This window comes from Papio anubis, chromosome 2 (genome assembly GCF_008728515.1).
Source record: "Papio anubis isolate 15944 chromosome 2, Panubis1.0, whole genome shotgun sequence".
Taxonomy (NCBI): Eukaryota; Metazoa; Chordata; class Mammalia; order Primates; family Cercopithecidae; genus Papio; species Papio anubis.
The window spans coordinates 155,705,749-155,730,552 of NC_044977.1; the positions used below are offsets into that span (position 1 = coordinate 155,705,749).

At 40.3% G+C, this 24,804-nt stretch overlaps 1 protein-coding gene across 5 annotated transcripts in view; it reads right to left on the reverse strand.

Annotated features, from left to right (window-relative positions):
- Positions 1-24,516, reverse strand: part of PPP2R3A (protein phosphatase 2 regulatory subunit B''alpha) — a 190,483-nt gene extending 165,967 nt beyond the window's left edge. For 2 of the 5 annotated variants that reach the window (XM_017955869.3, XM_009201674.4), the window contains exon 1: positions 24,342-24,455. The gene's annotated coding sequence lies outside the window, so the exon portion shown is untranslated. Of the gene's footprint in view, positions 1-23,578; positions 23,699-23,782; positions 24,159-24,341 lie in introns of those variants that run through there. The other 3 variants (XM_003895077.3, XM_017955870.3, XM_017955871.3) reach the window with 3 other exon arrangements.
- Between the last annotated feature and the right edge of the window lie 288 nt (positions 24,517-24,804).

The following is a 24,804-nucleotide window of genomic DNA, read 5'->3' on the forward strand; positions in this document are numbered from 1 at the left end:
TTTAAATATACACATACACATAAATAGTCATGAAGATTTTTGTGCATATAACTTTTTAAACAAAAGTGAGATTAAATTATAGTTTATTGCCTGTTTTTTTCCACTTAATATAAAGAAACTCCTTTCCCTGAAAATAAAAATCTACAGTATACACCTTACAGACATTGTATGGGCACAGTAAATTTACTCATTTAACTCTCTAGTAAGGCACGTTAGGCTGTATGGAAGAAAGGTATAGAAAGGAAGCAAGCAACAAGCAAATGAGAAAACTGACTTCAGCTGTGGCAGCATTCCGACTATTTTAAAGGTAGAAAGAAGGTAAGACATATGGAAGATCAGGAGATTTTTGTGTTCCAGACATAGATGAATAATGTCTGAATCTGGAATTCTTTGTGGATGAAGAAGAATTTCCAAAAGGGAAACAAAAAGGGACTGCAACCCAACACACACTATAAATGAAGTAATTTCAAATCTTCACATCTGCAGAACAGATAGATAGAATGTCAAGAAAGCACTGAGACAACTAAAAACGGTGGGTGGACTGCCAGGGAAAAACCAAGTCTCATTCTAATGATCATTCACAACCACAGCTTTCCAAGGAAGTGGCAGAGCTCCCAAACTATGCTCTAATAGAAGGTGTACTGAGCCTTTCTCATGAGATGCTAGGTGGCTTTAAGACTTCATGTGTCCTCTGGGTCTCCACTTTCTCAAGTGTTTGGGTGGGCTCTGTGGGTTAAAAACTGTGCTTGCCAAAGTCCCCTTGGAAGCTGCATTTTCTACTGCAACAAAACAGCTCTACTTTTATCTGTTTTAGATACTGGATCTCCAAAAAAGGTTTTATTTGAAAAAGCAGTTCTATAGCTAAAAAGTGTTCTTAAAATAACAGCGTTAAAAGAAAAATAACATTTACCCTTCAGCTTATCTGTTAACCACAAAGGGAAAAATGTAAATATATAATGGAAAGACCTGAACATTCCCACCTTAACACGTCAGACAAATCTGGCATCACTAATGGTGGGACAATCACTTAATATGTGCCTCCCAAAATGATTGTGTGAAGACTGCAGCAACACTGATGGAATTTCCTCACCAAAAATATTTAATTAATCAATCCTTTAGATCTAATGTTCAATTCCAGAAAATACAGGCTACAGAGAAATAAGTTAATACCACGAGGAAGCAGAGAAATTCATGATATGGTTCATTCTATAAGACAACTGGCCTGGTGTCTTCAGTGGGTTAGGGGAAAAGGAAGCAAAAGGAACACTAGATATAAAGGCTCTGAGGTGGCAGCATGGCTTGAATGTTTTAGCAAGAGTGAGAATGCCAGTATGACTAGACTTTGCTCTTACCTAAGTGAGATGGAAAGCTACTGAGGAGTTTTAAGCAGAGAAATGACATGACCTGATGTTCTTCACAAAATCATCTGGCTGTTAGGATGAGAACAGACTACAGGGGACAAGAGTAGAAGAGGGAGACCAGAAGGAGGGCTATTAGAACAATCCAAGCAAAAGATGATGCTGGCTTGGACTAGGTGGTAGCAGGAGCAGGGTGAAAAGTGGTCAGATTCTGGGTATATTTTCAAAGTAGAGCCAACAGCATACATGAGTGGGTTTTACAGAAAAGAGGGAGGTCAATAATAAATCTAAGAGTTTAAAAAAACTGCTTTTTTGTTTTCTTTTTTTTTTTTTAATCCTTGAACAACTGAAGATGAGAACTCAGATTAATTGAGACTGGAAAGACTGCAGAAAGAAAAGATTTGTTTGTGGGAGAGGAAGTAGTGGTTGCAAGGAGGATCTGTAATTCAGTTTTGGACATGTTAACTTTAAGATGCCTATTAAGACGTTCAGGTACCGGTGTCCAGAAGGCTGCTAGAGAACTAAGCCTGGAGTTTAGAGGACAGATCCGGGTGGATACAAATTTGGGAGTCATATTTTAAAGTCATGAAACTAGATGAGATCACCAAGGGATGGAATACAGAAAGTAAAGAGGAGATATCCAAAGGCTGAGCCATGGGGTACTTCAAACATGCAGAGTGGTACTGTCCAGTGAAACTTTCTGTGATGATGAAATATTTTTATATCTGTACCATGCAACAGCAGCCACTTCCTACATATGGCTATTGAGCACTTGAAATACAGTCAATTGAAATAACTACAGGTAGCTAGTGGCTACCATACTAGACAGTGTAGATCTAGAGTATGGGGGAATTGAAGAAGAACCAGCAAAGGAGAATGATAAAAAATGGCCAGAGAGGGAAGAATTACTGTGAATCAATTCTCCATCAGTCTCTCAATATTGTAACTCTCTGCAAATATTGTGAGGCACTATCTTGATAGTCGGTGATGTGACACACGACAGTTCCAGACTATACTTTCAAGGATGTTTTTATACTGAATAGCCTTGGAAGACTTGGTAGGGTCTCCCTCCAGAGCAACAGGTTACTGTCCAGCATAATAAAGATAATGTTTCCCTCTAGAACAAAGAGCAGGCATGCTTATGGCCCATTATAAAATACTTGGGTTCCACCTAAGATCAAGTTTCCTTTCCAATAACACAGCCTTACTGTGTGTGCAGGTGTCATCTGGCCTCTTCATACTGCCCTTGGAGAACTGCGGATCAGGAAACCAGCACAAAAATACTGATACTCTGGTTATGTTACTGCTGGGAGTAATAAACTGTCTTCTGTCTCCGATCCAGAAGTCTTGTGTCTTCTATCATTATACATGAAACAGTGGCATACTAACTTGTTAGTATACAAATACAGTAAACTCTTAGATCCTTCATAGTTCTTGACAAGTACCTCAGAAGCCAACTGAAGGTGTTTCAAGGAGGAGAAAGTGAGCTATCAACTCTGTTCCTGAATGTTAAGTCATATAGGTGTTGAGAAATGACAGATGTGGACATCACTGATAACTGAAAAGAGCAGTTTTATTGGAATTAAGGGGGAAGAAGTCTAACTGGCTTTAGTTAAAAAAAGAAAAGGAAGTGAAAAATAAGCAACAGAACATAGATAATTCTTTTTTACTACAATGTTTACGTTAAATAAGGCAAAAGTTAGAGGGGAAAGTGGAGTCAAGAAGGATTATTTTTTTTTTATTTATTTTTATTTTTATTTTTATTTTTTATTTTTTGAGATGGAGTCTCGCTCTGTCGCCCAGGCTGGAGTGCAGTGGCGCGATCTCGGCTCACTGCAAGCTCCGCCTCCCGGGCTTACGCCATTCTCCTGCCTCAGCCTCCCGAGTAGCTGGGACCACAGGCGCCCGCCACCTCGCCCGGCTAGTTTTTTTTTGTATTTTTTAGTAGAGACGGGGTTTCACCGTGTTCGCCAGGATGGTCTCGATCTCCTGACCTCGTGATCCGCCCGTCTCGGCCTCCCAAAGTGCTGGAATTACAGGCTTGAGCCACCGCGCCCGGCCAAGAAGGATTATTTTTAACATGGAAGAAATAAAAGCATATGTTCACGCACAGGAGAATGGTTCAGTAGAAAGGAAAGCTGATGACACAAGAGAAAGTATCACAAAGCACTTAGGGTAGTTCTTTCACACTAACAGGAAAGAAAGCAGAGTATATGGATACTACTGTGGGTAGTGGGTAGCTGTGATGATAAAGCTCTTTCCTGACTCAGTTTCTTAGTGAAATAGGAAGCAAGGCCATCAGTTGAGAGTAAAGAGTGGGGAGGAGATATCCAACACGAAGGAGACTGAAGAAACAGTCATCAAAGAGGAGAGAAAATGGCTGGAGAAATCTAGTATAATAGCCAGGCAACATTAACGGTCCACTTGAGGATATGATAATATAAGGCAAGTTCAGCAGCATGGTTTTACAGGCATGGAATAGGCAAAGAACTGGATTTAACTGGCTCTGTGGGTTAGCCAGGCAAGGTTGCTGAAGTGAAAGGGGTCGAAAGAATTGAGGATGTACGCAAGGAAGAGATGACAGTGACTGATGATGAAATCTAAGCCTCTACGCCTTCTACCTCCTGAAAACTCAACCCTTCCACTGAGCCCCATAGGACTCATGAGCAGCCTATCAGCAAAATCCTCATATTCTTGATCTCTGCAGCTTTCTTCAACTTCCTTTACCTTCATATTTAAATGGAAACTGAACTCTCCCCTGAGAACGCGGCTTTCCCTGTATCCCTTTCAGATGATGACTCTTTTTCTCTTCCATATGCCTCAGAACATGAGACCTGGTAACTGCCCTTCTTGTTCCTCACCGCTGCTTCCAGATCATTCTCCTTTTGTGCTCTCCAAAAATCCTCTGCTCTCAGTCACATACCATGAGACTCTACTGCCTACTATCCTTCCTTATTGCAGTCATTTATGGCTCCCCAAGGTCACTCCCTTTCATTCCTTGATTTCAGTTCCTGGCTGTCACTCCAACACTATTTCTGTCATAAGTCTTATTGATTTTAGCATCCAAACAAATTATTCATGTGATATTCTGTTCTCTTAGTTTCTTGACCTTTTTTCCCACAACAATAATAATGCTGATCTTGTTCTCTACCCTGTCTCAGTCACTTTATCCTACGGTCACATCCTAAGCCTTTAGAACATCTAAGAGTACATCTTAATAACCACACATCTGGAGACGCATCATTTACCAAAAAGTTTACTGGTGAGTTCCAAGTAAGACAATCCGTCTGTATGCCTCCAGTGGCAGGGTCAAAGGAAAGGGTATACATTAGGTGTAAGACTACTCTCTGCAGAAATTCATGCTACCTTCATCAACAGATAAACAGTAAGGAGTAGGGAACTTGGCATGCATTCTCTGATCTTGGGCTTGTATTCCTTAGGTAGGGAAGAGTATGTATGTGTGAGAGAGAGGGAGGGAAGGAGGAGAAGAGAGGGAGAGACAGAGACAGAGAGAGGGAGGGAGAGAGACAGAGAGAGACAAAGTGAGAAGGACTGGCTTAGAGACAGAGGTGTGCTGCTATGCTGACCCTTCTTGTACTGGGCTCTCAAAGAGAAGATTAATATTATTACATCATCATTTTAAAGTACTTATATATGCTAGGTATATTAGTCCATTTTCACACTGCTATAAAGAAATACCTGAGATTGGGTAATTTATAAAGCAAAGAAGTTGATACAGTTTGGTTTTGTGTCCCCACCCACATCTCATCTTGTAGCTCCCACAATTCCCACATGTTGTGGGAGGGAGATAGTGGAAGATGACTGAATCATGGGGGCAGGTCCTTTCCGTCCTTTTCTCGTGACAGTGAATGGGTCTCATGAGATCTGATGGTTTTAAAAATGGGAGTTTCTCTGTACAAACTCTCTTTTTGCCTGCCACCATCCACGTAAGATGTGACTTGCTCCTCCTTGCCTTCTGCCATGATTGTGAGGCCCCTCCAGCCATGTGGAACTGTAAGTCCAATTAAACCTCTTTCTTCTGTAAATTGCCCAGTCTTGGATATGTTTTTATCAGCAGTGTGAAAATGGACTAACACAGAGGTTTAACTGACTCACAGTTCTGCATGGTTGGGAAGGCCTCAGGAAACTTACAATCATGGTGGAAGGGGAAACAGGCACATCTTACATGGCAGCACGAGACAGAGGAAGCAAAGGGGGAAGAGCCCCTTATAAAACCATCAGATCTCATGAGGACACACTATCGTGAGAACAGCATGGGGGAAACTGCCCCCATGATCCAACTACCTCCCAGCAGGTACCTCCCTCAACACTTGGGGATTACAATTCGAGGTGAGATCTGGTTGGGACACAAAGCCAAACTATATTACTAGGATTGTGCTGAGTATTTAAATGCATCATCTAATTTAATTCTTACGTCAACAATGAAGTGTCATCTCTATTTCACAGATGAGGAAACTGAGGCTTACAGAAATTTAAAAAAATTCACTCATGTTACATACTCAGAAAGTAGAACTGTGATTTAAGTCCAGGTTTCTGTAAGATCAAAGCTCTTTTGTCCTATACTATGTCCTATACTCTGTCTATATTAAGGCTAAAGGAGCTGGGGTAGTCAGTTCCTAAATCCCTGCTACAATTCCAGATTTCTCAACTCCTAGGGAAGGAACTCTCAAAATAGGAAAGAAAAGAAGGAAAGAGAAGGAAGGGAAAGGAAGGGTAGTTAGAAGGGGAAGGAGGGAGAGAAAATCTATAGAATACTGAAGTTGTTATAGTAACCTGGATAGGATGAACAAAAAGGTAGATTTCTGTTAAATTCCAATTTTGTTTTTCAAAAAGTTTGAAAACTAATAAACTGTGACACATAAAATAACTATAAAAAGAAAGTCATAACAGATAAAGTTAATGGAGTAAAATTTACAGGTGACTCTTAAAAACCAATGAATAATGTTAAGTGCTACCTCTCTCTGAACTTTAGGCTATAAGTATATTGTCAGACTTTGTAAGTATAATTAAAACAATGAGCTTGTTCAATAATATAACTGACTGGACATAATTAAAAGCATGTTCACAAATGGCATCATATCCAGAAATAGAATTACATACAAAACATGCCATAAGGCTAAGCATAAAACTTGACTTAAAAAAAAATGACCTGTGAGATTAAATCAACAAGAGGCAAACAGAAGATGCAGAAGGCTCTAATTGTGGAAGAACACAAATATCAGGGCAAGACAAAGCAATTTAAAGAAACTTAACAGAAGAGTAAAACATAGGATTTGATTTAGAGGAAACACTTAAATAGAAAAGCAAAAATGCCCTGAAGAGAAGAAACTTTTTGAAATAATTTCCATTTATTTGCAAAGTCTTGTCTTTTTAGTACTAAGCATTTATAATACTTTAGTTTTAGTTTTAGTTTTTCAGGAAGGGGGATGATGGGATTCAGGTGGCAGTGTGATGAATCAGGGAAGCAGACACAGATGAGTCAGAAAACCATCACAATTTACTCATCCTCATATCCCCAACATATAGCCAGGACACAGCATAAAATATAAATTCAATAATATTTTCTTAATGGATAAATGGTCAGATTCTGTGAAGCACACCCCAAAACTAAACTGGGATAGAGAAATGGGACAAAAGCCCAGTGGAAATATCTGTAAGAAGAAAATGCAGATTACTTTGAGCTGAGCCTTCACAGTCCTCATGTGTCCCTTGACAGAACCCATTGCTTAGCTCCTGCCCAGGATATGGCTTTGGTATCTTATTTCTTGACCCCACTGATGCCCTGTATTTAACCAACCAAGACTATAAAATCTTATCACATCTAACGTTATTAGTTCATTTTTGCACTAAGCTTGCCAATTGGAAGAGTGCATGAGGTACGCATCCATCTATAAGACAAATGCAGGTAAAAAGTTACGATCCTGTGGGCTCAATAGTACCACGTAACTAAGCAAAACCACCCATAGGACACAAGTCTGAATTACCACCTCTAGTGGAGTTCTGTGGTCGCAATTTCAGCAGGACATTTTTCATTCAATATTATGAAAGGGGTGTGTGTATGTATGTGTTGCAGGGGTGGCTGGAGTTGGGGAAGATGATACTGAGATCAGATGGGAAAGCAGAACTAAGAGCAAGATTCAACTTCAAGAATCCAAAGGGGAGTCCAAACCAAAAGACCAGAAGGGGTACAGAGGTTGACCACAGAGTCAGGAATTTGAGAGTGGGAGGGTTGAGAATAAATAGAGTCATCTGCTATAAGAGAGCCAGCAATGTTGTTCATTATTTGCTTTTTATTTCCTGGTCATATATGTGGTATGTCAGGCTGAGCTGACAGGTCCAACTCTAGGGTCAGGACAGGAACCCACCCTGCTTCACCAACCTTTGACCGCCATTCAGCCTCAAGTGCCCTGAAGGGTATAATGAGAACCTGAGACACTTTCAAAGTTCTTCATTCAGCTGACATCCTACATGTGGGACTGCAGGAATCCCTGTATTTTACAGATGAGGCCCAACAAGAATTTGTTATTAATTACCCATTATACAGACAAAGAACCCGATGACCCAGTAGATGCACAACTGTAGTACATTATTGCGAAACAGAACTTTTTACAGGTGTCTTGCTGTGAACTTGTTTGCAAGTTCATAAAAGTGGAATGGCCAACTGCCATTATTTCCAGCCCAGACTCAGCATATAAACTCATTCAGTAAGACCTGTCAACCCTATCTCAAAAATATCTTTTCATTTTGACCACTTCTAATTTCCACTGTGGGAATCATGATCCCAACCATCATCCTCTCTCACCTGAAGTACTGTCATGGACTTGTAACTGGTGTCCCTGCTTCCACTCTTGCCTCTTCAAACTCCAGTCATTCTGCAAGCAGCACAACCAGAGTAATACAAATCAGAGTGAATTGCTTTCCTGTTTAAAAAGATTTTGAACAAAGTCTAAACTCCTCTCCCATGGCCTGTAATAGCTCAGTCTACTAATCACCTCCCTGACCTCATCTTGTACTATTCTCCTTTGGCCTTCTTTCAGTTCTTCAAATGGCCTCTTCCTCTCCCTTGACCCCAGCCCCTTCTCATTACTCTCTGCCCTATTATGTAGTTTAATGTCTTTATAAAACTTATGAGTTTTTTTGGATTTATTTACTGTTTACACGTTTACTGTCTTTGTCTTTATCCCTGCAATAGAACGTACACTCCAAAGGCAAGGATTTTGCTTGCCGTGGTCACCACTGCATCCTAACACTAAAACAGTGCCTAGCATATATAAGCACTCAATGAAGGAAGAGAAGGAAGAAAGGAGGAAGGCAAATTGCTAATATACCACCATTTCTGTTTCCTTGGTCAAGACCTACACTAGAAAAAAAGGTCACTTTTTGTAATCAGTTTTAGGGAAGGGCTAACTGGCTCCATCTAGGATAAAGTGGCCTTCCTGGCCATTTCTGAGAGTTGCTCAGCTTCATTTGGCATTTTACCTGATGAAAAAATATAGCATTTGCTTTGAACCTAAGACCAGCAACCCTGGCCCCCATCCCAAATCCTCTAATACTGAGAGGCAAAGTACAGAAGACAATCCGCTACAGCTCCAAGACCCAGCACAACTCCCCAACATACAAACCGAGAAAGACTGCCAACAAGATGCTCAATTATGAATCTACTACAGCTAAGCAAGTTAATTCACACAAGTCTACTTATTGAATAGTCGTCTGGCTCACCAGTAAGGTGGACCCACATCACCATGATCACCAAACTTAAAGAGCCTATGTCCAAATCCCCAGAGAACACATTCCTGTATAGGCATCTGGTTATCCAAACATTTTAGAACATTCTGTCAACCAGGCCTTGGTCCTTTAGGCAAAGTGATATACATGTACTGATGACTGGAAACCATTAAGAGCTTCTGATGTTACCACTGTCATTCAGTACACCTACACCTGGTGGTGCTCCTCCTTGTAAATGCCCTGCTACCACTCACCTGTGCTATGCAGGAATGGCTCAAGACAAACCAAACTCCACTACGTGGGTGTGGGAAAACTAAGACATCTGAACATCAGTGGTTACCAAGCTAGCTGACCTGACTGGAACTTCAGGGAAATCACCAGGTTGATTTGGCATCAGCCTAAACAGGCTTTATCATGATGGCGACTGGCTCTTAAGGGGAAACAGATTTTGGCCCAAGATAGTCTATACCAATGTATAGGAGTCCATCTTATGGAAATTTTTGGTTATATACTTAAAGTTCCAGTCATCGACTTCATCTCACCTCCTAAAAGCCCTCGTTCCTGTTGGGTGAGAATCATCTATAAATTTTACTGGGGCAATAAAGCTGCCCAGGGCAAAAGTAGTTCATGTTATAAACTAACTTAACCTTCCTTTCCTATTATATACTTACCAACTTTTTTTTTTTTTGGAAGGGGTATGTGCACATTTTATGCTTTTTTATCCCCCAAGGCTTGGGGCAGCAATTAACTTCTTTTCAAACAAGTCTTCTGTCTTATGTACTGAACAAGATATTTCATTCATTTCCTCTTGACTTATACCCACTTTTTAGAGACCCGCCTTGTCCACAGGCAAGATGGGGAAACTATCTGTCACACGCTTTCCAATCTCTGGAAAATTTGGTTGGGACACTAACTCAAGGCAGACCAATTATATTTTCTGTCCTGGGGACTTGGAATTGAAGCACTGAAACACTGTCAATTAGCTGAGAGCTCTGAGTCTTAAAGGTCCTATCATTTTGTGCCTGAGGCCACTGTTTTGGGGCATTCATGAGGAGCAACATGGCAGGAGACACTGGTGTTAAGAAAACAGAGCAGATATAATACAGAGAGAAAGAGAGGCATGTTCATTTTCCATGAAGGCTGGCTGTACTTAATAAAACTGGAATGAACTAAGTGTTCCCTGTGTATTTTAACTATAAACAATATTTTACTTATAGTGAATTTACTTAAGTGGATGTTTATTCCTTAAAACCAATCAATTTCTGCAACATACAAATATATATCTTCATTGATACTCTATTTTTCTTTCAGCTCTTGCTATCATAATATTCTACCTCCTTCCCTCTCTTGGTTTGTCTCTCTTCATTTCATCTGCAGCCAAAAAACCCTTACCATATGTACTGGATACTGACTATATTTTTTTTGTCTGCCAAGTATGTTTTGGACATTCTAATCTTTTATTATAATGATGGCAGGATGAGCAATATATGTGCCCATGTGCCCACTTTTACAAACAAAGCAACAACATGGATTGATAGAGGGGAAACTTGTTACCCTTTTAAAATAAGCAGCAATGCTATGTACTTCAAAGGGACCCATCATATGACACATCGTGTTCTCACACTCTGATAATGGTATGTCTTTTCCAGGCTGCCCAATCTGGATCCAGATCCAATCGGACATCAATCAGTACAATTTCAGTGGTCAGGCCTTTAATGCAGATCAATGTTTCTCAACCTTTTATTTGACAAATAAATCTTTTTTTTTTTTTTTTTTTGAGATGGAGTCTCCTGTCACTGGAGTGCAGTGGTGCGATCTCGGTTCACTGCAACCTCCGCCTCCCGGGTTCCAGTGATTCTCCTACCTCAGCCTCCTGAGTAGCTGGGATTGCAGGTGCGTGCCATCACACCCGGCTAATTTTTGTATTTTTAGTAGAGATGGGGTTTCACCATGTTGGCCAGGCTGGTCTTGAACTCCTGACCTCAGGTGATCCACCTGACTCAGCCTCCCAAAGTGTTGGGATTACAGGCATGAGCCACCGTGCCCGGCCAAATAAATATTTTAAAAGTAATACTGCAAACTTACTTAGGAATTTTTTAAATCATTAAAAAAAATTTTATGACATATGATAAAGCAATTTCAGGTAAAAATATTTTATCTTAAATCAGCATATCATTAAAGATTGTATTATAAAGTTTATGTGGTATAATCTTTAATAATACTGATAATATTTAAGGACAAATTCTGACTTCTATTACAGTAGATGAACTCTTTTGCCATGTAAAGAAAATCAGGTTGATGAGAAGATAAGCTCCAAGTGTATATTGAAATGTAGATTAAAAATTAGTTTGTATTATAGCATCCAAAATAACAAACTGCATCTATAACCTGATACTTACATTTTTGAGCTTATAAAGATCAGCTGCTTATTTTGATAATTTGGGGGTTTAGTTTTTAAATGTCAAAGTAGGAGAAATGGTTTCATACCGTTCTTTGAGAGAATTTCTTTGTAACACATTGTAGATTTTTATTACCAATAAATGAAAAGCCAAATTGGACAGAATCACCCATATGTTTTCTTCACATTTTCAAGTGTTTACATTTTTCTTTTTCAGAATTTTAACTACCTAAAGAGTACAATTAATTACAAAAAAAAAAAAAAAAAAAATCCAGTTGTCCACAACACCAATCATACAGAAAGGTAAAAATGAATTATTTTTCAAGAAAACCACTTCCTAATTATTTAATACCACATGGGGTCTTCCATTTGGCAATTCATTTTAGAAATTAAAGTCTCTTAATTTGATTAGGCCTATGCTGTCTTTCAGGAGATTCAACACAGTACCTTTACCTTACTATTTGTATTTGGTGCACCAATCTGAAATTATTTTCTCTAGAACAGGCTTAAGAATAGGAATAGTAATTGCCAATTACAAGCATATGTAACTAAATGTATAACTTTAAATATAAGGCATGCCTGGCTGATGTTTCTATCTTTATAATGATTTTTTAAAACTTTTTATTGTGAAATAACTAAGTTTCCAGAAAAGTTGCAAAGATAGTACAGAAACACCCTTCGCCTGGCTTCCTTTAATCATACAGTTTAAAAAATATTAGATATATTTTGATGTTTTATAAGAATGCTAATCAGCCAGGTGTGGTGGCTCACACCTGTAATCCCAGCACTTTGGGAGGATGAGGCAGGTGGATAGCTTTTAGCTTAGGAGTTCAAGACCAGCCTGGGCAACATGGCGAAACCCTGTCTCTACAAAAATACAAAAATTAGCCGGGCATTGGTGGCTCATACTTATAGTCCCAGCTACTCGGGAGGCCAAGGCTGGAGAATCGCTTGAGCCCGGGAGGCGAAGGTTGCAGTGAGCTGAGATTGCACCACTGTACTCCAGCCTGGACAAGACAGTGAGACTTTCTCTCAAAAAAAAAAAAAGAATTCTGATCAGATGAATACAACTTATGTATTTAATAAAGAGCATCTTAAAATAATTTAACAGAATTATATTTTTTATGCTCTTTAACTTATATTTTGACATGTGTTGCACACATGCTCCATCTTTAACCAACAGTCCATTATGAGTACAAATTAAACCACAAATGCAACTAAGAACAATTAAAAACAGTGTAATGGTTAAAAACCACCAAAGCAGACAATAAACAATGATTAGAGATCGTGACCACATTCAACCAATACCTTCTAACGACTGTATGTTTGCATCACACCACTCAAATTGTTATCTTTAAGTGGAAAAATATTTAAATATTTTATTGACACAGAACTATTAATATCAATGATATAAATTGATTCTAAGAGCAATTTATAATCTAATTAGAAAATTTCACATCAATTAGAAAATGTGCCAGAAGAGTCAAGACCACTTTGGAGTGGGAGGACAAAGGGAATGGTAATGTTCTTTCCTTACACTGAGTGGTAACAAGAGTTCACTGTATTGCTATGCTTTACACCTTATACATATGTTTTACAAATATTCTGCTATAGTTATTTAATATTTAATTTTAAATACATTTAACTTTTTAAATAGAATGGAGGAGGACCTTGCCTTACCAAGAAAAAATATTATCTAACTATTGCAATTTAAAATGTATTAACGGTGTAGAAACAACGATCAATGGGACCAGAGTCCTAAAACCAACTACGCACATATGAGAATTTAGAAACTGATAATTTGACATGCCACCTATTAAAATTATTATTCCAAATGAATGGCCAACTGAACAAGATTCTTCCCTCACACTATTCACAAAAATAAATTCCAGATGAACTTAAATATCTAAATTTTAAAAATAGTATTAAAAAGTAAGATTCTATGTGTATCTTTAGGGCAGAAAAGAAGTATTAAAAAAGTAAGTAAAATCAAACGCCATATAAGGCAAAGATAGCGAAATATGCCATCAAAATTAAAAACTATTATTTAACAAAAGATACCACAAAGGGAAACGACTCCAACAGGTTGGAGGAAATATGCCATCTTTATAATAAAAATGAGTATGTAGAGTTTATTTATGTAAGTTTATCTAGAGTTTATTTATCTAAGTTTATTTATCTACAACATAAATAAACAAGAAAAGGCTAGCACCTGTTATGTTGTATATTCTAGAAAAATGCAATATAAGAGTGCTTAAACAAAATACAAGTTAAATTTCCCTCCCATGCAGAAGAAAGTCTTCCCTCTTAGTGCAGCAACTCTGCCAAATGCTCAAGCCTTTTTGGCTCACTGACCTACCATGATGGTCCTGATGGTCTAGGACGGCCATTAGTGCTCCAGTCATTACATCTGTGTTCCAACACATAAGACTCATAAAGGGATGAAGAAAGGAGGGCTTTCTCATATTAAGGAGACTTCATACCTAACTCTTGCTGCTTATATATCACTAGCTAAAACTTACATGGTTATACTTAGCTCCAAGGAGGTCAAGTGTTCTAGTTGGGCACTCCCATTGGGTCCTGGCTAAAAGCTGGGGTTCCTATTACCAAAGATGAAGAAAGAATGGATCATAGGATGTAACCAGCAGTCTCTGCTATGCAACCCAACAGACAGAAAAATAAATACAAATAATCAAAAACTTAAAAGAAGACATCCAGCCCCAGGGAGACAAAAATTAAAACAAGGAAATACTACTTTGTACAACTTTTAAGAGAGGCAAAAATTCACAAATTGGTGAGGGTATGAAGATTTTTAGCCTAACAGTAGGTTAATGACTCTTACAAAGAGAATGTATTCAATATTATTAGTGCTTTTAATTAGATTACATATCATATATCTTATATATGTAATATTAACACAGATATCTTGGGGACCAATTTGGCAGTTTTTTAATAAAATTTTAGCTATATGATTATATGACTCAGCAATTCCACTTTTCAGAATCTATGCAATATAAACATTCACACATTTGCACAAGTACCAGGATGTTCATTGCAGTAATGTTTAAAACAAGGAAAAACTGGAAACAACCCAAGGGTTTATCATTAGGGGAAAAGCCCTCCACTTTATTTTCTTCATAGCACTATTACTACTATCTGAAATTATATTAATTTATCTACTTGTTTATCACCTAGGAAATCAGCTCATCTAGGAAAAGGAAAGCAAAGAGACTGTATTATTTATATAAAACTTGTTTGGCTAAAAATTCTTAGAAATAATACCTTTTCTTCTAAAACAACAAATCAGAACAGACACCATTCCAGATTTTAATAACATGAACCCACCAGAGTGCCCACATAAAGGCCTGTAGATTTGCAGACAGGCTGAGAAACACTGCCCCTGATGAAGTGTCTGAACTTGCTATCTAGATAGACTGTCACTAGCTGTGGCCTATTTGCCCTTTTAAGGCCTGGGGCATTTCTCAGTAGTATCAACACACTCTCCATTACAAAGAATCCTCAATTGCCTTTAATACTTGGATCTCAATACTGCTGCCAGCATCCAGCGAGCTTTCTCTCATCGAGGAGGGCCCACCATGGGAAAGGGGTCTCTACCTTCTACTAGAAGAATACCAACATTGCCAAGATGAGAAGACAAAATGCTAACAACTGGGCCACAGTGCTTGATGGAAGACTCGGCATTGGTAGAAGCACATCAGTACTCACAACAGCAGTATTCTAGGGCCCAATACCCAAGGCTGTAAAATAGGAAATACGCCTATGATCTACAAAATGGAAGGGATAAGTGGCCCTTGCTAGGATTCCTAAGCCCTCAATGACATCTCCATTCACAACCACTAATCTCTGCTTTTTATTTCTAATCTCACAGAGAAGCAGTTTTCAAGCTGCTTTTTCAACTGGAGGAACTCTGTTCAAATGAAAGTGTAAGACGAATAAACAAACAAGAGGAAGGGGATAGCCTTAGCGCTCAGTCTAGGTGGTTGGGGTGAGAGGAATACTCTTCCCTCTTACCCCAAAGTGCTGAGAAGCTGAGTTTGATAGGGAAGGGAGATAGAGAATGAGGGAGGAGGCTTTATTAGGGGAAACAAAGGTCCTGTGGAAGGAACATACTTGGCTTGTTGGAAGAAGAAAAAAGTCCCCTTTTTGACTGGGACAAAGCAAGCACAGGGAAGAGTAGTAAGAGATGAGGTCAGAAAGACAAAGAGGAGTTCAGATTACATAAGGGCCTTGTAGGAAAGCGTAAAGCCTCTGAGTGGATAACTTACTTTTAACAAGATTCCTCTGGCTGCTGTGTTGGGAATAGGCAGTCAGAGAAGGACACAAGCAAGGAAAAGACATTACTGCAAGTTATTTCCTAACTTGGAGATATACATTTGGTAGTCAGGATGTAGTTGTCATTGTATAGATGGTATTTAAACTCATGAGACTGACTGAAATGCCAAGGAAGTAAGAATCAATAAGGAAGAATGGAGTATTAATGAGCCTTGCATTGCTCCAACTTTCAGGGGTCAGGAAGATCATAAGGAACTAGCAAAAAGACGAAACCTCCAAAAAGGTGAGAGGGAAATGCAGAGAATGCAGCAAAGCTAAGTGAAGGAAGCGTTTCAAAGAAAGAGGAATAATCAACTGTGTAAAATGCTGCTGAAAGGTCAAGTAAGAGGAAGACTGAGAACTGATTCACTAGAGCTAGCAACATGAAGGGCAGTGGTGATCTTGACAAGAGTGCTTCAGTGGGGGAAGGGGCCTGATTAATGTGGACTTGAGAGACTGGTGGAAAAGGAACTGGAGTCAGTGAGTTAGATAACTGTAGAAAACATTAAGAGAGGAATGCAAAGTCAAGAGAGTTTGGTCTTGTATTAAAAGGCACTGTATCTCCGGTATCTACAACAATGCCTGGCACATAGTGATAAATTAATAAATATTTGTTGACTGAACTAAGTGAGATCACTAGCCATTGAAACAGTCTTAGTTCTAGAAGTTTAAAAGCTGATAGAGCGAAACATGAGGATTCTTGGTCCAATCAGAAGAAACTGCCTTTTAATTTCCTACTATGCCTGAAAACTCTTTAGGGCCTTTAAACACCTAGAATAGACATTCCTCAATTTCAGAGGAATAGCAACAGAATTCAACAAACACATGCCCTACAAGAAAATATACTTTCAATTCTGGACAGCTGCAATCTCTCCAACTACCTCTTGCATCTGGGGCCCTGTGACTTTGGACCTAGGGATACAACATGGATATCAGTCCTCTAGTCACGTCGTGATTCACTATGCACTAAGAGGGAAGACGTCTGGTGGTCTCTGAAGGACGTCAATCTATGGGGCCTTGACCAAATGAAAGCTCTATGTGGCATGCCAATAATAATCATGAGTATTTGTTTAATGATATATACTTTTCAAAGCGGTAACACATATATCCTCTCCTACTTATCTTACAACAACTTTGTGAGGCAAGTGTTTTTATCACTTTCATTTTACAAATAAGTCTCAGACTTGCATAAAATCACACAGCTCTTTCAACAAATTATGCTGGGATAACTGGATATTCACATGCAAAAGAATGAAGTTGAATCCTTACCTCACATACAATAATTAACTCAAAATCCATCAAATAGCTAAATGTTAAGAACTAAAACTATATACTCCCAGCAGAAAACACAGGGGTAAACTGGCAGGACCTTGGATTTGGTGATAGATTCTCAGATATAATGCCAAAAGCATACACAATCAAAGAAAAAACAAATTCAACTTCACAAGAATTAAAATTTTCTGTGCAAAGAACACTAACAAGAAAGTGAAAAAACAGCACATAGTAAGAGAGGAAATATTTGCAAATCATAAACCTGATTTGTATCCAGAATATGTAAAGAACTCTTAAACTCAACAACAAAAGACAATCCAATTAAAAAATGGATAAAAGACTTGAACAGACATTTCTCCAAAGATACACAAATGGCCAATACATGAAAAGATGCTCAACATCACTAGTCGTTAGGGAAATACAAATAAAAACCACAATGAGGCACTACTTCACACCCACTAGGATGGCTATAACCAGAAAACAACAAGTGTTGGTGAGGATGTGGAGAAACTAGAATTCTCAAAAATTGCTGGAAGAAATGTAAAAGTGTGCAGCATCTGTGGAAAACAGTCTGGGAGTTCCTCAAAAACTTTTTAAATTACTACATAATCCAGTAATTCTATTCCTAGATAGATGCACAAAAGAATTGAAAACAGGTATTTAAACAAAAACTTGTAAAAGAATGCTCTTAGCAGTACTATTTATAAGAGCCAAAAGGTGTAAACAACCTAAACATCACCTGATAAACAAAACATAGTATAGCCATACAATGGAATATTATTCAGCCAAAGAAAGGAATGAAGTACTGATACATGCTACAACCTGAGTGAACCTCATATACATTGTGCTGAATGAAAGAAGCCAGGCACAAAAAGTTACATATTGTATGATTCCATTTACATGAAATCTTCAGAACAGGCAAATCCATACAGACAGAAAGCAAACTGGCGGGTGCCAAATGGTAGCGGTAAAGGGGAATGGCGAGTGACTGCTTAATGGGTACAGGGTTTCCTTTTGGGGTGATGAGAATGTTCCAGAATTAGATAGTGGTGATGGCTGCGCAACATTGTGAATGTACGTATTAAAGTAACTGATTTGTACACTTTAAAATGGTTAATTTTACCTCAATTAAAAAAAACCCACACAATTCACGCTTGACAAATCCAGGCACTGTACTAAGGAACTAACTCCAAGTCCTCTCCCCACTCAGCCATCCTGTTTCCTCCACAAACCAAAGGAGCTCTGGACCACCTTGGTAATGGACTTTGCCTCTATATACTGCCATCCAGGCATAGTACCTAACCATATTTGTGATGATGGAATTTCCACAGCTGTCCATGCATATGCAAGTTTTTAAATAAAATTTTCTTATAATGGACTCCCATTACAAACCATCTTGGACCAAGTTCTGCCTCCATGTCACAGTCATCCTTTACACAGAAGTTAACCATCATCCACCTAACTGATAAACCAGTGACAGCTATGAAATCTGCTCCCTCACAAGACGATATTCCTGTTTTCAAAAGAGTATAGCAATGGGGATTATGCCTTCAATTAATCAAAACCATTCTTCACCGGTAATTCTTGGCGTTTCCACCCCTTATATTTTCTGTTCTGTTGGCAGGCTACAACTCTTAGAAATATGAAGCACAAAATTGACCTTAAAAGCCTCTCTGCCAGGTTAAGGTTGCCAATATGGCAGAAATGGACAAAAGACAAACTGGTTGTAACCCTTTGCATTACAATCCATCCTAAATAGTCACTCTAACCCCAAGTCTTCAAGGTAGAAGCCTTCACATAACTTTTTGGAAATCAGTCTGCTCAGTGCTTTCTTCTTTCTAGCTCAATGAGGGCCTACATTTCTAATTTACATCCATATTCCTCAGGTACCATCAATGATAAATACTTCAAAGTACGAGAGTTTTTACACGCATGCACCTGGAAAATCAAGCTACAATATCAAGTTAACTGGAAAAAATACAGCTGCAAAAACTATTCCTGGGAATCTCACAGTTAGATACACATTCCCTAACATAGCCAAGTATTCCATTTTCAGCATACCAACAATATAGTCTTTGTTCATCAGTTCAATGGGAGGATGATGTCAGGGTCACTGAAGCCCAGATCACTGCTGGCCTTTAGGAGCTCTACCACTTTCCAGTTGAGAAAGAAACTTGTGGCCTAATCACCAACATCTGAGTCAGCCCCTTCAGAAGCCTCAAGAGTCCTGGCAAAATTTCTTAGTAAAAAGTAGTCTCCAAAACAAGACCCCCTAAGAATGTGGGAGATGGGTAATCAGACACCATTGACCTACATCCCTAAAAAGTTAGGATAAATGTTTGAGTAACCAACAGACTAACACCTACCATGTAGGCATGTAAGACACATCATCCTCCCTCACTACTTCCTCTTTTTGGGCAAGCTTCTCAAAGGAATTTCCAACACTTGACACTCCCATTTCCTTACTTTTTACCTACTTCATTTTGGTTTCTGCCTCTTCCAATCTAAAGCTGAGGTCAAAGGCTCCATCTTGCTAAATTCAACAGATCATTTTTGGTCCACATCTTTACTTGATGACACCACTCTATTTGAAGCAGTCTTCTCCTACCTTTTATGATGTATCTTAAACTAGAATTAGATTGTGAAGGAAACAGCTAAGACAAAAACCAAATATTGCTTACTCTTGAAAATCCTTTAAATGGCCCGTTAAATATTGCACACCTGTACACAAGTAAAGAAAACTTGTCTCTCTCTCATTTAATCAAAAACATAGTAAAGTGCATTCAGTTAAGTTTGCACACTTTAATTCTGAGCAAGGTGTCATTCCACTGTACCTCTGTGGCCACTTCTCATCCTCTTCCTGGGCTACCCTCCTCTACTAAACTTCAAAATGCTGGGCCTGAGCCCTCTTTTCTTAACCTGTCAGTGGTTCTCAACTTCCACTGCTAAGTGAAATCACCTTAGATTCGTCCAAGGCTGCAAATCAGATCAAGTAAACAGAAAAAGAAATTTCTTAGGTGGACCACAGCATTAGTATTTTTTAATCATTCAGTAATTCCAATGTGCAACCTAGATGAGAACACTGTTCTATGTTCTCTTCCCAGACCAGGGATCACATGCTCAAAAGCCTACAGTCAGACAAACAAATGAGCAAAGTGGGCCAGGCATAATTTCAGGGAATGGTGGGCTCCGTAGTGAAACAGAAGAGCTGCGATCATCTGTGACTTAGCTCCAATTATTGCTGCCATATTGGAAAACCAACTCAGTAGTGCTACATTTTCTCATTTTTAAAGAGAAACCCCAAATCTGGATTTTCTTCATGAGAAATCTTCAGATTTTAAAATATTGGCAACTAATTCAAAATTAAACAATAACAAAACCACTGTATGGGGAAAACATCTGTGAGTCAGATTCAGCTGTGGACTACTGCTTTGCAACCACTGCCCCAGATTATTTCGTCCACAGCCTTCAATTTACACCTAAAAATTTGTGCCTCCAGTTTAGCCCTTTGCTCATGGCTCTGAATTAGAATTGCCAAATGCTTACGTGACCTCTCACTTGAAAAAAAATCTCAGCAGTCCCAATGTAAACTGTGATTTAAACTCATCTCAAAACTATTTATCCTTAAATGTTCTTTATTTCAGGTAACACCACCACCATTCACTGGTTGGGCAAGCTAGAACCCTGGGAGTCATCTTAGGATCTCATTTCTCCCTCTCAACCCTGTACCATATCAACCACCAAATGCTATCAATTACGCCTCCTAAATATATCTCATGAATACATGTACTTCTCTTCATCTCCAATATGACCATTCTTTTCTCTCAGTCACCACATTTTCTCTCCTATGTTACCCACAGTAACCTTAATTAGGGACAGCTATCTCCCACACTCAATCTTGTTTCCTTCCAAACCATTCTAATATGACCAGAATGATCTTTTATAATCACCAATAATTACAAATGTATACACATATACACACATTACATAAATATATACTTTTGTAAATATATGTGTTTGTGTATTTGACCCAACAATTCCATTTCTAGGAATTAGCCTATATTTATACACATATGAAATGGCATATTCACAGTACTGTTCATGGTAAATTACTGGAAACAATCTAAATGTCTGTCAGTGGGGGAATGGTTAAATAATCTGTGGTCTATCCATACAGTGAAATACTGTACAATCATTAAAAAAAATAAGGAAAGTATATACTGAAGTGGAAAGATTCCCAAGACATTAAGAAAACAGAGTGTACAGTATGCTATCATTTGTGTAACACACTAAGAGGAAAGATATGCATTTCCTTGAATGCCCACAACAAATGTCTATAATGATATACAAAACTAGTAACAGTGGTTATTCCTTTGGAAGACAGGGAAAATGGTGGCTGGGGGAGGGAGCAGAACCCACCAAAAATGCTCTGATTTAACAGGCATGGAGGAGGGCCCAGGCATCCATCTTGTTTAAGTTCTGGTGGTTCTGATGAGAAGGCTGGACTGAGAACCACTGCTAGTGGACAGCCTTTACCTATTTTCCTAGCTTCATTTTGTGTCATCACTCTCCGTGTTTCTGGCTTCTAGGTTCCGAAAAGCGGCCCTGTTCCTTTCTTCCTCAAGGTATTCACATCTGTTCCTTCTGCCTGGAATATTGTTCCTGTGAGCTTCACCTAGTAACTCCTGTTTATCCTTCACCGTCCACCTCAAAGGTCACTTCCCCATGGAAACTCTCCCCAGTTTCCAAACTACATCAGGACATCTGTTTTATGCACTCAGACCTGCCTGTACTTCTCCCAGAAATTAACACAATTGTAATGAGATAAATGTATATTTATACATCTGTCACCCTCTTTAGACTATAAGGTCCAGGCATGCAGAGTTGCTTTTACTAATTTATTTCCATACCTAACCTAGTGTCCAGTTGGCAAAACAGGCCTTCAGAAATCTGTTAAATAAATGAGTAACTGTTCCCGCCCTCAAGCTTAGTATAGTAAACACCTAAGCAAAAGAGGACAATGCTGCGTCACTAGTGCTAAGGCAGCAGTCTGCTCACAACAGGAGTTCTCAACTAAGGGTGATTTTGGTCCTCCTGGGGGACATTTGCGATGTCCAGAGCATTTTTGATTTTCACAACTGTGTGTGTAGAGTGCTACTGGTATCCATTCCTCAGCAGAGGTTAGAAATGCTGCTAAACATCCTATGCTGCACATGATAGCCCTCCACAACTAGAAATTACCTGGCCTAAAATGTCAACAGAACTACAAATGAGAATCTGTAACTCAGAGGACGATAACACTCAAAACAGCTGTCAACTGCACTTCTGAGGGTGGTGATTTTTAAAAATGGTGATTTTGGGGGGATGGGGGGTGTCAAGCAAAGCTTCAGGGCAGAGGTAAAGCTTCAGTTGTGTGTTGAAAGGTAACAAGGGCCAGATCAGTGGGTACTATGTTTGTCAGACGCAATGAGGAGTCTCTGAAGAGTTTAAAAGCAAAGTTATGATTTGAACAGGTGCCCCCCTCAAGCACCCCATACTCCAAAATTATTCACCTCCTTTTCTCCTTTCTCGCTGAAACAAAACTTCCATTCTCTCAGAGTAGCCGGTTTCAGCTGAACATTAAAGCCAAATTAACTCAGCCCAAGATAAACTCAGGCCCTTCACTCTCCAGAACGTTAAGCTACATTTTAAGATATGCAAATACTTATGAGTACAAATAAATCTTTAACTGCTCAATGTTCAAGTTGTCAGTGGATAAAGATATTTTTGAACCCCACAGCCAGATTGGCCCCAGTAACACTTTCCCAAAGCTTTGTTTTTAAAAAACCTTTTTGATCTGTTTCCCCGTTCTCCTAGAAATCTCCTAGATTTCTGAGCTCCTAGATTGTATAAAAGATCTAAGTTTTTTTTCCACAAGTATCTCACGCCATTAAGTTCTTCTGCCAGAGGTGATACAAGGGCCATTTGGATGCAATAAAAGTAAATAAATTGTGTGTGTAAATTAGCAGTGGCTTAGAAATTTTTTAAAAGGCTTTCATGGATACTACTGAAAGAAACTGAGATAATTTTTAACAAAATCACCAAGAAAAAAACAAAACAAAACTGTTTTACTACAACACAAGCCGGCTGCCTACTGAACTGGACGCCCATGCTCTGACCTAGTATGGCAATTCTTAGGGTCTAGGCGCTGGGTTCTCTGTTTACAAGAAACTAAGGCCTGAGACTAAGGAAGAACAAAGAAAAATGCCTGGCACCAAAGGTGTGGGGGATGTTTTGTACATAAATGAAGATTTGAGGAGTAACACTTCCTCAGATGTTGGAAGGAATTACTCTTTTTTTGCTTACGTGTTAAGAATTTAATGTTTTCAGGTCATTTCCTAATTAGAAAATACCTTATAATTCACAAACAATAATTTGTCTTCCCCTACATTTGCTGACCACCAAGACTGGATAAAATTTCCTTAAGCTTTACCAGAGTGGGAGGACTGGGAATAACGTGAGCACAACAGAGTTCGGATGCAACATCAACTCCAAGCCTGGCCAGCTGGTTTCCATCGAGAGGTCCCCCAGGAGAACGCCCCTCCGCGGCGGCGGCGGGGTCGCGGCGGGAAAGACCCACTGAGGCGCTCCAGCGCGGCCGCGGTGCAGGGCCAGGGACCGCCCGGCCTCCGTTTACCTTTGTTTCAGGTACCCCGGCTGCTGGCTGGCCGGGAATCCCGCCCGCGGCCCAGAGCTGGTGACACATCCTTCTTTGGCCAAGTCGGGCCGAGGTTGGGCAGGGGGCGGGGAAGGAAAAGAAAGCCTCAGTGCCTAACGACGTGACTCTCAGTTCTTCCAAAACGCTGGCATTTGTTTCTCTGCCAGGCTTTCCTGTTAACAAGTTCCCGAGGGCTGTGCGGGCGAACTGGCCCAGGAGCCCTGAAAAGTGGGAGGGCCCAGGCCGCCCCCGCCTACCCTCCTCCGCGGGCGCCCCCGGGGCAGGCAGTTTCCACACCTCCCGGGCTGCCGTGTCCCGGGACCAGCCGGCTGCGCGGAGGCACCGCACCGCCTGGAATTCCGACTTCCACAGCCCAGTCAGCTCCGTGTGGCCCCTCTGGCCAGGCCGGTCCCCGCCCCCAGGTCCCGGCCCCGCCCGCCACGGCCGCCGCGCGCCGCCCCCCAGCCTCGCCACCCCCTCTGGCCGGGACGAGGGGGCTGAAGGCTCCAGGCCGCGCGGCCGGTGTCCCCGCGCCTACCTCGTTGCCCGCAGCTCCTCCTCCGGCGGCTGCCTCGGCTCGCGGGCAGCGCTTGCCTCCAAGCCTCCCCGCGGCGCGGACTCTGGGGCTACGAATGCGGCGCGTGAAAAGAGGAGGCCCGAGCGCGCCCCGCCCAGCCACCCGCAGGCCCCCACCTCCCCCTCCTCCTCCTCCTCTGCCCCACCCTCTGCGGCCTGCCCGGAGCCCCGCCCGCGCGCCTGGCCCCGCCCACGGTCCGGCCCCGCCCCCAACCTCCGCCCCGCCCCTCTGGCCAAGGCAGGAAGGGGGCCTCCAGGGGCGCCGCGAGAGCCGCTGTGGCCTCGGCCAGGGCAGTCTCCGACGCGATTCGTGGTGGTCACTGCTATTTGACAGATTCGAGTCTCTTGCTCGGATTTATTACTGTTATTATCATTGTCAATATTGTCATCGTTGTTATTGGTATCGTCATCAGTTGTGTTGCCCT